The sequence below is a fragment of the Rhipicephalus sanguineus genome, unplaced genomic scaffold, assembly GCF_013339695.2.
Source record: "Rhipicephalus sanguineus isolate Rsan-2018 unplaced genomic scaffold, BIME_Rsan_1.4 Seq216, whole genome shotgun sequence".
NCBI lineage: Eukaryota > Metazoa > Arthropoda > Arachnida > Ixodida > Ixodidae > Rhipicephalus > Rhipicephalus sanguineus.
In genome coordinates this window covers 187,672-205,350 of record NW_023614789.1, presented here as the reverse complement: position 1 = coordinate 205,350, position 17,679 = coordinate 187,672, and the positions used below count along the sequence as shown (strand labels likewise).

The window sequence follows — 17,679 nt, the reverse complement described above, 5'->3', positions numbered from 1 at the left end:
CGGAGGAACCACATTACTATGTATGTACGTGGTAGAAGAGTAAAGTAACGACCAAGCGTCCACAACGCGAATTCTGTGACATCAGGCGTCCACAATGCGAATTGCGCAACGAGTGGGTTGTTGAATGCTTCCAACCCATTACAAAGGCTCTGCATAATTCTTCATCGTCATCAGCCCAACGCATCAACAAACTGCATAATGCCTTACAGGTGTTTAGCAGTACCACGGGTTCTCCGCAGAATGACGACAAAATTGCACATAGTGGCTGCTTCCCTACTTCACAAAAATTATGATGATATAGCGTAGTGGGTTCCTCGAAGTGCTTCTATTGGTTGCCAAGGAAGCCCAAGGCTCCCATGATCACACTTGCTCAGGATCTCAATAAAGTTAATTCCCTCTCTCTATCTCTTTTCTCACGTTAGCGGATGGTTATAAAGCTGGTGGGAGAGTGAAATAATGACCGAGCGTCACACAATAGCGAATTACGTAACTGGTGGGTCCTTTAAAGCTTCCAACCATTACAAAAGGCTAAGTCATACTTCTTCATCGTCATCAGCCGTCGCATCAAGTAACTGCCCATAATGCCTTACAGATGGTACTATCCCCAGGCAGCACCCGCATGGACCAATGTCGGAACAACGTGGTAAACATTGGCAGAAATATTGGTCCTGCGTTGGCTTTTGGGGGTTGCTACACCTAAATGTGCATTGGTCCAATATTGGATGCCAATGATTTTCCATATGGCAAGGATTGGCTGGAGCCCAAACTTAGCGTCCGTACCAACATATCGCCAATAATGGCAAGGATGGCTGTAGCCAACATTGGTCCGTCGTACGTATCGCCAACATTTATAAACAGGCAGCTCCAATGTTTTTTCAGCCTTTATCGTTGATGCTGCACCATCGTTTTTCTTTTCAGCGTTTCACACTGTGTCTTGCCAGCCTTTTTTGGCTATGTCAACATCTTACGACATTTTTCACTGAATGTATAGTTTAACATGAGGGTAGAGTTTTGTGCACTAAATAAATGCATGTTGCCCCGCTTTTGCTTTTTGGCAAGCATTGGGGATAATCGCGTAGAAAGCTGAGAGTACACACAACGTTATTCTGCATGTATACAATGCAAAGATACTGCAGTATTGAAATTAATTTCGCATTTCACGCTTTGTTCTGCTGACCGCTTGGCAACGAACCTACCTAATTACCTTGATAACGCTCTTATATTGAATCGCGGAAACGGACCACTCCCGAAACATACACAGCCTCCCTGTTAGCGCTTATGTTAAGTTGTCAGTTTCACTCGAAGGTTCAAAAGGAATGATGAAAGAGAAGCGTATGCAAAATGAATAAAGAACATCTCATGCGAACGACATTCGACACAGATGAAATCTATAACCTCTTGAACTACCGGAATTTTTATAGCCTATTTTTTATTAAAGGTAACTGCGGCAAGAGCTTGAAAGACTGCAACAACTTCAAAACTAATGAAAATTGTGTTTTACAGATCCATCATTTCTTTGCGCGAAACGAGCGGCGAAGGGCAAATCAAAAACGGATATTTAGCTGCGCACGACAACGCGATAAAAGACAAAACAACAAACGCAAATGCTGAACATCGCTAAGGGCGAGGACTTAACTAACCTGCTTCGACGCGCACAGCAAAGCCCACACATGGGTGTTCAAAGTAACAATTTTAGAAAGTACGCGGTAATTATACGTTAATAAACGCAGCACATATTCACGCACGAAAAACACGGAAAGTAACATGCGACTAAGGAACGAAACGACGTACTGACGCGATACGTACACAAAATCCGGCGGAAAGTTTGCGATTTGTCAGGACACATCGGCGCTCATCTGCGGATTGCTCTTCAAAAGTCAAAACACTCAAGTCCGTGAGCAACAGGACCGCTGCCTTCTCACTGTGGCATCGTCGTCGAATCTCCGTATCCATAGAATCGCGGCATCCTGTCCTCGATATCCGACTTCGTTTTTTCCCGATGACTCTTGACTGATACTGAGGGGCGCGCGCCGATGCTTGGAGCCCGAACGAGGGAAAGTAAACCACCACTGACTACGCGAATAGCCGCCGCCAGAAGGGCCGAAACGCGTACTCATCTTCCGAGGTGCCGTCGGTCTCCCGCGATCCTCCTCACCCCCCACCCTCTCGTTTCTGAAGGCATTGAAGCCGGAGCCACGTTGGAACCGTCGTGGCGGAGCAGCCGTCAAGTGACAAGTGTTTTATGACCAGCCACGCCCCGCGCAACTGCCGGGGAGGAGAGGATGTAAAATTCCTGAGCAAAACATGGCGTCGCGCTGCTTCTCCGCCCTCCCGATCACCGAGAACATTTGGTTCGAAGTGAACACGTCTGTTGCATGAAGCGTTGAGAGTGCAAACATAACTCATCGCTCATCTGAGATTCCGCGGGCGATACTGTAGTCTTGGACAGCACGTCGTTGTAGCACGCACACAAGAAGTTTACATCCTGTAATCCAACCAGTCGTGTAGCAAACACAAAAATACGTGTTGTGGTTGAAGTGACATGAAAGTGTTTTGATTGTTCGCCGCCAATAAAGCCGTCAGAAAAAATTTCGGTGCGCGTGCGCTAAAGGCGCACCAGCGCAGAGGCCCATTGCGAAGCAGACTAGAATTCTATACCTTCAATCAATGTAAAGGCAGGGTTTTTTTTTATACAGTTGCGTTGTGTACGCTGGCTGTATCACACAAGTAACTTTTAACAAGCATTGCAAAGTGAGATGTGTGTTGTGTTTCCTTTCTCATAGATGTATTTCCAGCAGCGCGAAACTCACTGAAAACTTGGTACTTATTTTACATTGCTCAACATCTCTAAAACAATTTGTCCAACTGTTTGATATATTTGGTGCCACACTAAATGCCAACTTAAAAATCAAGACCCTGTGTGCGCCAATGTTCCCTTTCCTATAGAACTGAATTCCAGTTTTGTTTGTTGACTGACAGCAATGGACTGTTTTTGCCATATTTATACAGTGAAAGCTCGTTAATTCCGCAATCATTATTTCGGAAAATCAGACAATTACCACGTGTTTCTCTGGTCCAGCCAAGCATGTTATTGTTAATGGCAACGAACTCTCGTTAATTCGGCATATTGGGGCCGCAACTGGGTTAATTCGGACGAACCTCGGAACGCCCGAGCGCGAAGCGCCGCAAATATGCGATGCGAAGGGAGCGAAAACGGCAACTCGCGGACGGCCGAAACGGCCGCTGGCTTTCAGAAATGCGGGGGTCGTAATCTACAATCGCGTTGTTATACGTAATAAGGAATGGGTTCAGAGCACGTTTTCGGATTAGGACTCGACCGGGCCGCTCCCACGTCGGAACAGAAATACCAAGTCTCTTTTGCGTCGCGGCCCGTTGGACGGCCCATAGCGTTCTCGAGTCCGGGCTAGTAAAACATGCAGCCTCGCAGTTGGACGGCGTGATGCCTTCGCCGCCGTGTAATGCGGGGCTTTGTAGAATATTTGTAGAATAAAAGCAATGTGATAATTAAGTAACCAGAAATCTTCTTTGAGGTGCGCTGGATGCCGGACAAAGTGATTTTCATAGTAGCGTGCATGCGCAGGTGGTGGCTCGATTCGGGCTAACCTTCACTCAGTGATGGTAAAAGGGAAAAAAAAAACATTCTTGCCGATATATCATAGCATATGCTTGCCAGTGTTTAAGACATTGGAGCGACAACGTGTAAGTCTGGACAATATTGTCCGGCGCGTAGAATTGGGCCGTCCAATATTGTTTAACCAGTCAGATTGACTGGACAATATATCCGATCTTCTGCCATTACTTAACCAATATTGTTTTACCAACGGATAAGCTGGCCCAATATTGCCATCCATACGGCCCTGGTTCTGCCAATATTGTATGTACATCGGCAACCATGGACCGTTGTTGCCAACCTCAAAGAATGGCACGACCAATATTGTAGGTTGTCTGGCAAAGATGGACCATTATTGGCATCCTTGTAGGCTGGCTTGCCAACATTGGTTTTATAGTGGTTTGTATGGGCCATCATTGGCCATCGTTTGCCAACGTATAAACAATATTGGCACAATGTGCTGTGGCTGCCTGGGACAATGAGGAGTAATGTCGTGATGGGTGATTCCCAACTTCACAGAAATTATGATTTGTGGCGTAGTGGGTACGTTGCTAGTGTACTTGTATTAGTAGCTAAAGGAGAGTTTGTAACGGGCTCTAGAAATGCCGCTCTTCGAGCTTTCGCTAGTGACTGTGCTGCGCTTTCCGCGCAGGCCTGGCATTTTTTAAGGCGAAATGTCCCATGCGAGTGGGACATATCGCCAAAAAAAAAAAAGAAAAATTCAGCGACGATTACGATACTCTAATGCGAATTCTGAGCGAAGCTTCGTGTTGGGGCAAGGCCAACTGTGTTTGAATATCTGGCTTTCCGCAAGGTATCGACTACGCCATAAATCATCATTTTTGTGAATTAGGACAGTACCCACTACGCCATTATTCGCCTCCCTGCAGGTAAGCGAGGTGACCGCTACACATCTGTAAGGTATTATGCTCACTTTGTTGATTTAACAACCAACGGTTGGTTGGTTGTTAAAATCTTTATTGAGTGTCCTGCAGTTTGGTGACTCGGGCTCAGGCTTCTCACGTCGGGACGTCGGGCTTCTCACGTCCAGGCCTGCCTAGTCGCCGCTTCGCGGGCCTGCTGGACGCCCCAGATTTGGTCGGCGAGCTCTGAGCTGTGCAGGGCATCGCCCACCTCGCCGGGCGAACATCAGGATTAATTTATTTAGTATTAGCTTCGCATTTCCAGAGCATGCGTTTGAATGTAGCAGGTTCTATACCGCAGACCTTGCAAGTGCTGTCGTCATTCATATCAGGGTAGAATCTACGATACTCTAGCGGGTTTGAATAAGTGTAACTGTAGCTGCCGCCATGTGGCAGCTTGGGCTCTGCATAACTTGTTAGGCGGAGTGAACTCCGTCGGGCCAGATAGAAAGCCCCTGTGAGTCCTTTCCTTTTTTTTTCTTTTTTTTTTGCTTCGTATGGAGATTGTCTGCTTGCACAGAGAATAGTGATTGAGACGGGCAAATGACTCTTATTGTGGAGAGCAACGTAATGAGGCGTTCTTGTATTTTTCTCGTCGCAGTTGCTGCGGTTACACATGATCAAGAACGAGGCAGTGGCTTCTGACGAGGTGTTGGACGCGGGCCGCACTGGTATCTTCGAGCGCGAATCTGCCAGCAGCCGGCGTATGCTTTACATGCGAGTCGTCGAGGGAGAACACGGACGCAGTGAGTGTCGGTGGCACAGTTTCGATGCAGTGGATGCGTTCCAACACGCGTCGAAATGGGCAGTAAAACGGACAGAAGCTGTAGCTCAAGCCCCATTTCAATGCTTACCAGGCTGCAAAAGTCAGCTGCGCTACTCTCGCTGCGCTAAAGCAAAAAGGATGCAGGCTACTTTTAGGTACAAGCACGATGATTGGCTTAGCAGTCTACTTGGAATATTGCCGGGATTTTTGTCTGCGCGTGGCATTAGTCACACTTTCCTATAATTTATGCTGTGCGTTTTCTTTAGGCTCGGGCGTAACCACAACGTTAAAATATTTCCTTTTGTTACAGTGCAGTTGTCAAGTGAAGTTCGTCAACGGCCTGTTTCTGGCCATAAGTAAAAATACTTCCTGAGCACCCCTTCCGCCCATGTAACGCCTGTCGCAGGCGTTACATGAAGAAATAATTGTAGTCCGTCCGTTGTTTAAGCATGAACTGCTTTTAGCCACCTTTGCGGCGACCCTTCAAGTGACCTTGAGCCAAAGGCCAGCGCCGTTATCCGGGAACGGAAACGAGAAATTCCGGGCAACCAATCAAAAGTTGAAAAAAAAAGCGGTATCTGGCCCCCAACCTTTGTACAGGATCCCAATAACATACGCTAGTTACTGCATGAACAAGGTGCAAAAAAATTTTACTTCCGAAGTTCTTAATGTTTGTTCACCAACATCACTGAAGCTGCAGTTTCAATGCGTTGAAGTTTTATTCGAGATTTCCAATAGCGACGTTCCAAAGGTGCATACAGGGCACCAATACTAGAGTGTCATATTTTGGCACTGAACAGCTGTTGGCCCGTGCGTAGTCCGCCGCTAGAAGTCCGTGAGTTTAGCGGCGCCGGTTTTTTGGCCGAGACGAGACTTGCCACGAGGTTTACTTCAAAAGAGGTTCATATCCGTCTCAGTAAGGTTTCCAGCCTGCGTCGCATCGTGGCGGCATACGCTAGGGAAAGCCCATGATTTATCCCAACACATTGACAGGAAACAACGGGGTCCATGTGGACCAGTGCACAGTACGGTACAATGTGAGGTGGTGGCGTCCTTGCCAGTACGCACTACACCCATTAATTAATATTGTGGCTAGCATCATCTCCAAGCAATCATGTTTTGCCGGTAGCCATTTCATGCTTGCATCTACTCTCGATCACGGGACGAGCCAATCAATTTTTCCTCAAGTTTGCTTTTAAACGACCCCGGAAGGTGTATTCTGTGCGATTATGAAAACTCACGTCATTTAGCAACTTGTGATGATGTTGCTCTTGCTAAGTTACACACCTTGCTTATATACTTTCGACAGGGCTCCCCGCCCCCTTTTCTAGATAAGGGGTGCAGCGATGTTAGCATCGTAGCAAAGCGTTCATACGCGTGACGAGGCAGATCATTGTTGGACGAGGCGAGGCACTAGCCGTATCGCGTGACGCCCATGCACGAACGCGCGATCGAGCGGCCCGAACGATCTTCATGTACGCCTGAGGAACGGGACTGACTTCCTCTCCACGTCGAGCGTGGAACACGAAAAACGCGTTTATCGACGACGCTTTGTCGGAATATGACGAAATCACACGCTGCCGGCTCCCGCCAAAGTATGAAAAGACCGGCGCGGCTGTGTTTTGCGGCGCCATGCAGTCGCCGACGCGACGCCGTCGTTTTTCGAAGGTCAAACGTTGTGCCCGAAAGGAAAATTGAAATAGAATGAAGCGCTAGAGGCACACAGTGATATCATTTTGTGGGAAAGCACGACATCCGAGCGTGGTCATTTGGTCTCCTAGCTTCGCTTAGCTCAGCTGCCGGCGGCCAAGAACTGACTCGTGCGCACTTCCAACATCGACCCCACACTTCGCCTTTATTGAACAGCCACTGCACGAGCGCTTTATATAATAGCGGCAACCTCAATATGCGTCACCATTTCGCGCCCACGTGATGCGTGGAGCCTGACGAGTTCTCGAGATGCATTCATCAGGCAGTTTCGAAAAGGGATACGCATTTGCATCTGTGCAATGGAAATAGTCATGGTTCCTGCCGAGAACAGCATTTACCGCTTTTCGTTGGGTATGGCTTTAGTACAGAAATTCGAGAAACTGCGTCTGTTGAAGCCTATGAGTAACGGTGGCATTGGTCCAGGAGTTGTATAACACGCGATTTTTTTTAGAAAGAAAAAAAAAACGCTTGCTAAGTAGCTTGGTACTATTAAGGAAAGAATGTAGTTTCCGATAAAATTTAGTCTAAAGAATTTGCCTGATAGACCGACCGCACACTGCCAGTACTTTTTCACTAAATTACATATTACTTTTAATTTGCACCGTGTAATTGTTTGCTTCACATATTCATCCTGTTTTTGTCAACCTTGCAATGAATAAAATTGGTGAACTTTAAGGCTAACTGTATTCGTAGATTTTTAAACGGTATACACCTATTTCACCGACGACATATTTTTAACTCTGTGACCACTGTATTATTAACAAACCCGCCACACTGCAGTTTTTACATCCATATTGCGCGCAAAAACATCACTCGGTGCATGAGTAATCAGACCTATAGCCCATTTTTTTTAGTAATTTTAGTATTTTCGTCATAACATCTTGATCAGTGCGGCTGATATAGAAGTTCATCTATGTGGACATGATATCCCGTACGTTTCCTTGTCCCCTTCACAGGTTGCAGCATATCTTGCGCGCAATTCAGCGATCTTTTTAAGATTGAAGATGACACGATCGCAGGTGGCCGTACCGCTCATGTCGTGAATGCGGTTCCCGAGTTCCGTTAGTAACAACGACAACAGCAATGTTTCAGGCAGTTGGCTTATCTGTCTACATCCTTTCTATCTCCACTCGATCGCCCCTTGGGATATTGAGCCGTGTTTTCTGCTGCGGCTCACTTCCCTGCGATGCATCTTTCGTCGTCATCTCTTTCTGTAGCCAGAGCTTGCGTCACACGTGCAACCAATTGGTGCCCGTTATGTGATCACAACCACTCTCTTGCAGCGTTGACAGTGGAAGGCGGCGGCTGTGAATGCCACTGCCGTTCAAGCGGACATCGGAGCCACCAACGGCGTAATCCACATCATTGACCGCGTGCTCGGAATGCCTTCGCACACAATTTACGAGAAGATCAGCAGCGACCCCGAGCTCAAGTGAGTGCCGCTGCTTGGAGACGATGGTAAAATTACAGTAAGGGAGAAATAAATCAAACATGCTTGAGAATCTTGGAAGTTTTAACAGAGAGCTCTAACTGTACTGTAAACGCGTATTGCTGTCTGTTTATGTAACATTGAGGTCTACATATTTTTTTTTCTTTCGGACCTCATTGAAACCTTCTCATCATTACCTCATTAAATTTAGATATGATTCTTTAATGACAGAATTTGTATATCTTCGATTCGGAACCCGAATATAATAATAATAATAATAATAATAATAATAATAATAATAATAATATAATAATATAATAATAATAATAATAATATAATAATAATAATATAAATAACTTATCCCTCTTAGTTATCTTTTCGAGAGGCTCTTCAAGCACGAGCCGAATTACTTGTGAGTGGAATAACATGTCTGAAATGACGAATGGTTGCAACTGTCTCTTATAAAAAATTCTAACACGAGATATTTTCGTTATCACCAATCCGAGGTTCGTACCTAATCCTGTTGCCTGAAACATTAAACTTACCATCATCATCATCATGTTCACATTCTCTGTCGACTGCATCCCTCCTGCCGATGATCTCTCATTTAAGCTGCCTCGCACGAGCCGATTCCATTTTATGCCTGTAAACTTTTAATTCGATCACCGTACGCTAACTCTCTGCAGTCCCCGGCTCCGTTTCCTTACCGTCAGGCTTGTGGTCAGTTTCGAATCTGTCAAGGCTGCTACGCGTTAGTCAGAATGTGCCGCTCGATTTAAACAATACGGTGTGAAAATATTGCCGAGATCACGAGTGTGTGCTTTACGCAGGGACACAAGGCGCTTTGCGCAGCACAAGGGCTGGATTGAACGGCTCAAGAACACCGACAAGCGATACACCTTCTTCGCGCCGAGTGACAACGCCTGGCACGACATCAAGCTCGAATTCCCGTCTGAATACAAACAGCTGTCCATGGACCAGTTCGGGTACCATGCGGAAAAAGTGGGTACTGTGTGTAATAGGTGATACTGTGGGAAAACGCTCCCTACAGGCTCGTTCACACCTGCGACTGGCATCGGTCGCTCGACCATTTGCGACTGGCGACCAGAAAGCGACTCAAGGCGATCGATATGTTTCCACCTGCTATTGCGACATATACCCGTCTCCCCACCGAATTCGCGCCCGCTCGCACTGCCACTGCGTCGCCACATAAGCTGACGTCCTGTTCCTGTGCCTCTGATTGGCTCAGAGGTTTGCGACTGCAATCGCGCGATTGAATAATCGAGCAGCGCGAACGACTCAGAGCAGTCGCTCTTCCACCAAAGCGGCCACTTGCGACCATTTGCGACCATTCGCTTTGTCGCTCGACCGGCGCTAGTCGCAAGTGTGAACGAGCCAATATTCATAATTTGTAACACTATAGCTTCCTATCCTCCATGATGATTGATTAGCATCACAGTGTGGCCTACTTGGGAAGTTAACGGGTTATATACTGAAATTGTCCGAGCTAATTTATATTCGTAACATTGAAAGCAGATTGTTTTAGCGGTCTAAAGGTATACGTACTTTTTTTTTTTAATGAAATCAGGTTTTGCGGCGCCAAAAGTGACTACCGCTATGTTGCGCCAGTCACAACGTGTTACAGGCGTACGTACACGTTGAAGAGTCTCACTGGATTATATGAAAAAATAAATCAACAGACGATACTGAGGTCCGACGAAAGTATGCTTGGTTGGGAAAATTGTGATAAAAAATACACACAGCCGAGATAAAGAAAACTTGATAGCAATGTCGCCCTTTACAATGAAGTTCACACTGGTCAGAGGATGTGATTTTACCCAAAGAATATTATACCTGGGAGAACATGTTTGCGAATGATGTTTCAAAACTTTGATGATTATGTAAAAGTAGACCCGAATAAACGAGTACGGACACAAAATTTTGAGGGCAAGATAACTTGTGAGGTACATGTCTGTGTACACGCACAGAAAGATACAGCCTACAACATATTTTAAACAAATATTAAAGCGTATGCTGCGCGACTGATCGAAAACGGAGCGCCTCGAGACGCCGAAATTAATTTAGTTTTAATGTGGAACAACCAAGAACCGTTGAAGTCACGAGTTTGTGTTGGCTGCCACGTTTCTTGCGTGTACTCTCGGCCTCAGTTGTCACGCGGCGCTCACGCGCACACGCTGGCGCGCGCGGCATCGCATCACTGTTTTGTGTGGTCACGTGACCGCTGTGCTTGATTGCAACATGGAGGAGGAAAAAAGCCAGGTGGGAGCATTACGTCATGCACCCAGCCTCGACAAGCGAACGCTCCGTGAAGCCGCCTGAGCGTCGGCGCGACACATGGCCTCTGACACGCAGCGTATTGGCCAAGTACGTTTGTGCGTCTGCGCTGCCGTAGCTTTGCCTGCACAGAACGCGCGCTCTGACGTGCGTATCACGAGTTGGGCCGATACTGGCTTTTCTGGCTTCAGTCTTATTGCTCGACGCCTAATTTTTTTTCCTTCCTGCACGGTTTACAACAGGGGTCTCAAGCTCACCTCAGCTAGCTGGCCGCAGTCACGAAATGCAGTCCCGCAGGGGCCGGACACTGGTAGAAGCGAGGGGGAGGGCTGTGGAACAGAATGTCACCTAACGCTGCCATTTGAAAGAACGCATTTCCCACACCTCACGTATGAACCATTTCTGAAGGGGTTTTTGGCGTCATGTTTCGAGAAACGTATCGATAGCGATCTGCAGAATGACTACAATCCGGTTGCCGATTCTGACATATAGAGATTTTGTTCCACGGTTATGTTTCAACACATGGTGGCCCCATGGGGTTCCGCACTATCAAAAAGTGCTTGAGACCAGTCCCGCCTCTGTAGTTTACCCTAACCAAGCGTCATTAATCGCAACAGGCGAGTAAATAATGCGAGTACCATTAAGCAAGGGAGGAAGGAACAGGTGAGAAAGTAAAGGCAGGCATGTTAACCAATCTAGAAAAACTGGTGTGCTACGCTACACTGGGGAAAGGCGGGGGGGGGGGGGGGGGGGGGGGGGGGTAGTTTTAAAGAATAGAGACAAAGGCAAGTCACAAACATTTTATTTCTCGTGAAGCCGCGGGCCGCTAGCCAGACGGCCGCGTGTTTGAGACCCATGGTTTACAATAAAGCATCCCTGGTCGCGCTTTTCTCTGTGCTCTCTAAAACCAAAACTGCAGCTGGTCGCTATAAAAAACGTCTACAAATAATTAACTTTCATGCGCTCGAGGAAACGACGTTTCGAGCCGTGATAAGTGGGTCATTAGTTACTTCTTGCAACAGAAAAAAACAAGATAGAGAATTTTCGGGTCGCTACTTCTTTAAGCAGTAGTTGTCCCAGCGAAAGGTGTAACTGTTAGCTTAAGACCGACCACCCACACAACATCAACGGCTGCTGAACTGACAGCTCTTCGCGCTGCACTTTGTGTTATCAATCGCGAACAACCGCAGCGATGGTCAATTTTTAGTGACTCCAAAGCAGCCCTACAATCTCTCTTGTCAGCCCTGGCGGCATGGACCATATGAACAACTGGTATTCGAGATAAGACACCTCATTCATACGTCATTCGAGAAGGGACACCAAGTGACATTTCAATGGTTGCCAAGTCACTGCGGCGTGCTTGGCAACTGAACATGCCGATAATGCTGCTCGGTCAGCTTTGCAAGGAGAACAAGGAAGAGGCTATACCGCTTTCAAGGTCTGATGCTGCTGCCATGCTTCAAAGGATCGCAAAGAATAGTTCGCACTCAACACTGAATACGTCAAGAAGCCAAAACTATCGGCAACACCACCTTAACGAGTTGCGGCGACTTCAATACCATCTGGACTCCGCCGAAGAGAGGCCACTCTGCTATGCCGCTTATGGCTAAGAGTGGCTTTCACGAAGTCATATTCGTTTCGAATAGGGATGGCCGACAACGCTCTTTGCGACGCCTGCGGCACCGAGGAGACCTTGCAACATATCTTCTGCGACTGTCCTCGTTACGCTGCGCAGAGACGATCCCTGGTATTCGCTCTCGCTCATCTTCCACAACAGACCGTTGACACTAGACACGATTCTCCAATGTCATCCTGATAAGTCATCGAAAGTTCAAGCAACCAAGGCATTGCTCAAATTCCTAAGGACAACAGACTTACACGAGCGGCTGTAGACTTTTTAATGATGCCGCATACCGCACAAGACTGCCGTTCTGCGCTGTGAGTTATGTGTGTGCGTGTGTGTTTCCCCGCTCGTTCTCTCTTTCTTTACTCTTCTTTCGATCTCCCCCAGCCCTTCCCCCTGTACAGGGTAGCATAACCGGTTATGCCAAACTGGTTAACATCCTGTCTTTCCTCTCTCCCGTTTTCCTTCCTTTTCCCATTCTGTAAATACTATGTGGCGTGGCCACATCGTGGCACTTGTTCCCGCTGACATTAGCGGAGGTTAAAAGATGTTGTGTACTATTGTACGCCGCTATAATGGGTGCTACTGACGACCAACAACTATCTGGAAGTAACTGCAGCAGATCCAACTTGCCTGTTGGAAATCTACACACAGCGACAGAAGCTCCGTCGCATACACGACGCCAAGTGCTCAGTTGGGCCATTAATATATATATTATATATATATCATATATATATATATATATATATAATATATATATATATATTATAGTATATATATATATTATATATAGATAATCTCGAAGAAAAGAGATCGCCTACAGCTATCTTTTCGCAGCAAACCGATGCTGCTGTGGCCTCAGCGGCTCTGTTAGGCGCAGATCGTGGGTTGTTGAACGCGGTGCGAGCTGGCGAGATATATTCGGTTCAAGATCCACTTTCGACGTCCGTATTATCCATTTTGGGCAAAAATATTATCGTATTAGACGCATGAAAATGCATTATTTCCAAGGGATGTTGGCCGGGAATACAACAGAACGTATTAGGCTGAAAAACACGTATAATACAGAATCGTATCAACGAGATTCCCTGTCTATGCATTAAGCATGAGCATTAAAGGGACACTAAAGGCAAATATTAAGTCGACGTTGATTGTGGAAATAGCGCTCCTGAAGCCTCGTATGTGCTACTTTCGTGCCAAGGAAGTGCTTATTTTGAAATAAAATCACGTTTTAGTGGTCCGTGGTCGCGTTAGCACTCCTCAAATCACCCCCTGAAAGCGGTCTTTCTCACGCCACTGTTGCCGTGCACGATGTTGCCGCCGTTACTGCGCGGCGCGGTGCAACTGGCGGCGTGCACCATTCGGGCATACGGCAATATATGCTTTGGCATTTGTCGCACTTTCTGTCAGAGCGACTTTCACGAGCGTGCAAAACACACGCGGCAGTACGCGATACCGAAACTACCACTGAGGTGCGACCGCGTGAGCGAAGCAGGGCGCCGGGCGAAGCGCAGTTCGGCGAAAACGGAACCTTTGAACCACCCGCGCCGTTCCCCATGGCAACGCCAAAGAAGTTCTTTTTTCCATGAATCAAACAGAAACGAACAAGCAGCATTTTATTACGTCTCTTGATGCATGGAAGGTTCTTTGTTTATTGCAGCTAGCTTGATTACTAGTGTTGATTGTAGTCGGACTCTCTCACGTCATCAGAATCACTTTCAAAATGTCCCACTCGTGGCGCTCATCGTGTGATACATTTAGCTCAATTTCTCGGTAAGTAGGGTACTGCTGTTGATAATATTGCCGTTTAGACGTTGTCATACATTGAGCTTTCACTCTGACATAAATTGTTATTTGCCTTTAGTGTCCCTTTAAGAGAGGGTGTTTGCGATGATCACAGTGCAGTGAAGCCAACTGTCTATAGAACTGAACAATGAATTATACAAGCAATGGATGCTTATAAATGGTATACAAATACATATGTTATTCCGAATGTATTTCGAGGCCATTTATTCAACGGGTCATCCAATCAAGCATTAAATGAAATTATTTTGGGAACGATTTTCTAAATAACTCGGATGTAAAGGCTTAAAGATATGTGAGCTAAAAGTAAGTACATTAGTTTGATTCACTGGATTCAGAACCTCGGCACGACAATGCTAATTTTATTTTCACTACCACTTGCCTAATAAAGTAGGCAAAATACATGCGTCCTTTGCAATTACAGCAGACTTGTGATGAACAACTAAAAGAATGAAAATTGAGTGGCAAACTAAACAGACCAAGGTGAACCATTACTGATTCACGAGCAGTAGCTTCACACTCAGGTGCCTCGTTGACAGTATATGCTGGGCCAAGACGTTCTGTTCGAACAGGGGTGGTGACCCGTGGTTTCAGGAGGCGTTGCCCGTGGTGTTCAATGTCTCAGTGAATTGTATTCAACAGTAACGACGATACCTGTTTTCTTCTGTTTTGCTGACACCCTGTCAACGAACATTCGCGATTAAATGATTATTCGGAAAATTGCAGAGTATAATTTCCTCGCACAAAGCACTACTGCCAAGAAATTCAACTCCAGCACTTGTCAAATGGGTGCTGCAGTGCCACCGGCGGACTGCCGAGGGGGGACCGGGCCCCTCCTTAAAAATGGAGGGGGCCGGGCCCCCCCTCACTTTAAGCCCTGGTTGTGCCCAATTTCTGTGACGCGTTGACGGTGTCGACGATGATTTCTCACCGAACGTGGCTTCCTTTGCTTGGCTATATACGCGGAAAGGAAGTGCAGACCGAAAGTGGATATCACAAGTAACCTTACAGACGGGAAGTGGAAGCCAGACTTGAACTGCAGAGCGGAAGTAGAAAGAGGAAGTGGACGTACCGTCCGTGAATCCGTACCCGGAAGTCACTAGTCAACTGGAAGTGGCAACAGAAGTTGGTATAACCCAGAAAGTCAGCGTGACGGACGTGGGAAGGGATGTTTTCAAAATGAACAAAGGGTTTCAGTATAATGGTAACATAGCGTTCTTAATCTCACACTGGTTGAGTGGTCTTCAGTTGTTGTTGTTGTTTTTTAAGTGTAATCTATTTGGCGAGACGGCATGAGGCGGTGCGGTCCCGAAAACACGGAGGGGTTCACAGCGAAAGCTTCGCTTTAAAGGGACTCTAAGAGAAACACGATTTTCTCGATTAGTAAATTTCTCTTTCGCAGCACCAAATGCACCACTGTTGCTTCTAGAAGACGATTGGAAGCAGAAAACATGCAAAAAATAAAATGCAGTGGCGAACGTTGCCGTGCAGTTTCCGCGCAAACTTTCCGAGACGTCATGATTGTAACGGCGCCTTCTTAGGGCCTAAATAACTCTTTATCTGCAAAAGTATATCACATTACTTTCCATTTCGTTACGTTCCGTGACGTCACATATGAAATTCAGGTGCTGAAGTATCGAAGAAAAATTCAAAGTTGGTACGTCGACATTTTTTTTTTTTTGTTCCAATAAAAGAACCAATGGCGGCGAGGTCGACGAGAATAGAATTCTCAAAGATGCTTCATCAGTCTTGACTGATTGACTGTTTCACTTTAGTGTCCCTCTAATAAAGTAGGACGCAACGGCCGGAGCTCTTTCTCGGCAACTGTCGCCGTGTACATGTCCTGTGGTCCGCGGTGCGGCGTCCGGCCGTGTAGGCCTACCTCAGGGCCGGCCCGACACAACATAATACAGGTCCGGAAAGCAGGAGTTTTCGAAAACTATCTGAGATCGGGTAGGCTGCATTATAACCTTGTTTTCCTGTTCTTTCTTGTTTTTTCCCCTCAATTCTTGAGCGTCACCTAATAGTTGGAAGAGAAATACCTCAAATGGAGCTGGAGAACTTGAAGTCCATTGAGACAGCCAGAGGCAAGATGGACGTCCGAAATGTTAACGGTAAGTCTGGCGGTCGTCTGTGGCTCCTTTAAGAATTATGAGGAGACAACTCTAGGCATTTCTGAGATCCCGGATGAGTTAGTAATTAACGAGCATGCTGCATACACAAATGCAGCGGAAGCATGTAATTATAGGCTACTATCGGTCGCGCGACCATTTTCGACTGGCCGCCAAAAAGCGACTCAGGTTGACCGATGTTCACACCTGCTTGCGCGGCCTACCCGTCGCCATATATAGGTCATGTGTGATCATATTGACATTGCCCTGTAAAATAAGCTGACGCCCTGTTCCTGCGCAGCTGATTGGTTCAGAGGTTCAAGACTGCAGTCTTGAACCTCTGAACCAATCAAAAATCGAGCAGCGAGTGGCTGAGCCAGAGTGGTGGCGTTTTGTCAAGCATCATTGATTGCATTTTCGCCAGCGTTCTTAACTGATGGCATTTTATTTCTTTCATCATTGTAACTATACGTTCCATTTAGTGAATAATCGGTTGTCGATACTGTTTAAATAGCATCTACCTATTTGCTTCTTACGCACATTGGAGTGGCCTTCACGAATGCCTACTCATTTCGGATCGGAATGGCCAGCAGCCCGACATGTAATAACTGTAGCTGCGAGGAAAACACACCCATCTTCTCTACGAAAGTGTTCGCTTCACTGTGCCAAGAAACTACTTTCAAAAGTGTCAGATGGACATGACAATCAACCGTCGTCGGTGGAAAGCTTCTTAGGACACTGGCCGAGACTGCCCACAGGACAGAAGCTTGAGAGCGTTTTGCGTTTCTTGCGGACAACTGATCTTAGAGACGGACCTTAAGCAGTGCCATATATCGTATTCTTCTCTACTTTTTTCACCCTTTCTTTTTTTTCTTACAACATCTCTCGTCTACCATCGTTTCTTCGCCTTCCTCCAGCACAGGGTAGCCAGCCGGTCTGAGAACTGGCTAACCTCCCTGCCCTTCCGTTTATTTCTTCCCCCTCCTCCACTAGAACGCTGCTTTTCTTGTTTTCAGGCAAAATCCACCTGCTGTGGGAGGGCCGCGAGGCGGTCGTCGTGCGCCCCGACGTACAGGCCACGAACGGAGTCATCCACGTGATCAGCAAGGTGATGATGCTGCGCAGGGACATGACTCGGCGGCCGCCGCGCCGGCAACACCGGTCGCCGTTTGTTGCTGGGGCTGGCCGCAGGGCTCGTACTCCGGACGCCGCGCGCCTGAGCCCCGCGGTCACCGCCACTCATCCACACATCCGACCACACAAACCCCACCACCTTCCTTTTTCGAAATGAAAAAAACCATTTTGTTTTTGGCATAGGGTGGCGGCACGGTGACTGCGTCATCCAGCAGGACACCATCCTCAAGGATAGAGCAAGTGAATTTCCGAA

The 17,679-nt window shown here is 46.9% G+C and overlaps 1 pseudogene; it reads left to right on the top strand.

The window, feature by feature from the left end:
* LOC119376742 (fasciclin-1-like) overlaps positions 1-9,672 on the top strand; it is a 62,939-nt pseudogene extending 53,267 nt beyond the window's left edge.
* Positions 9,673-17,679: the final 8,007 nt, after the last annotated feature.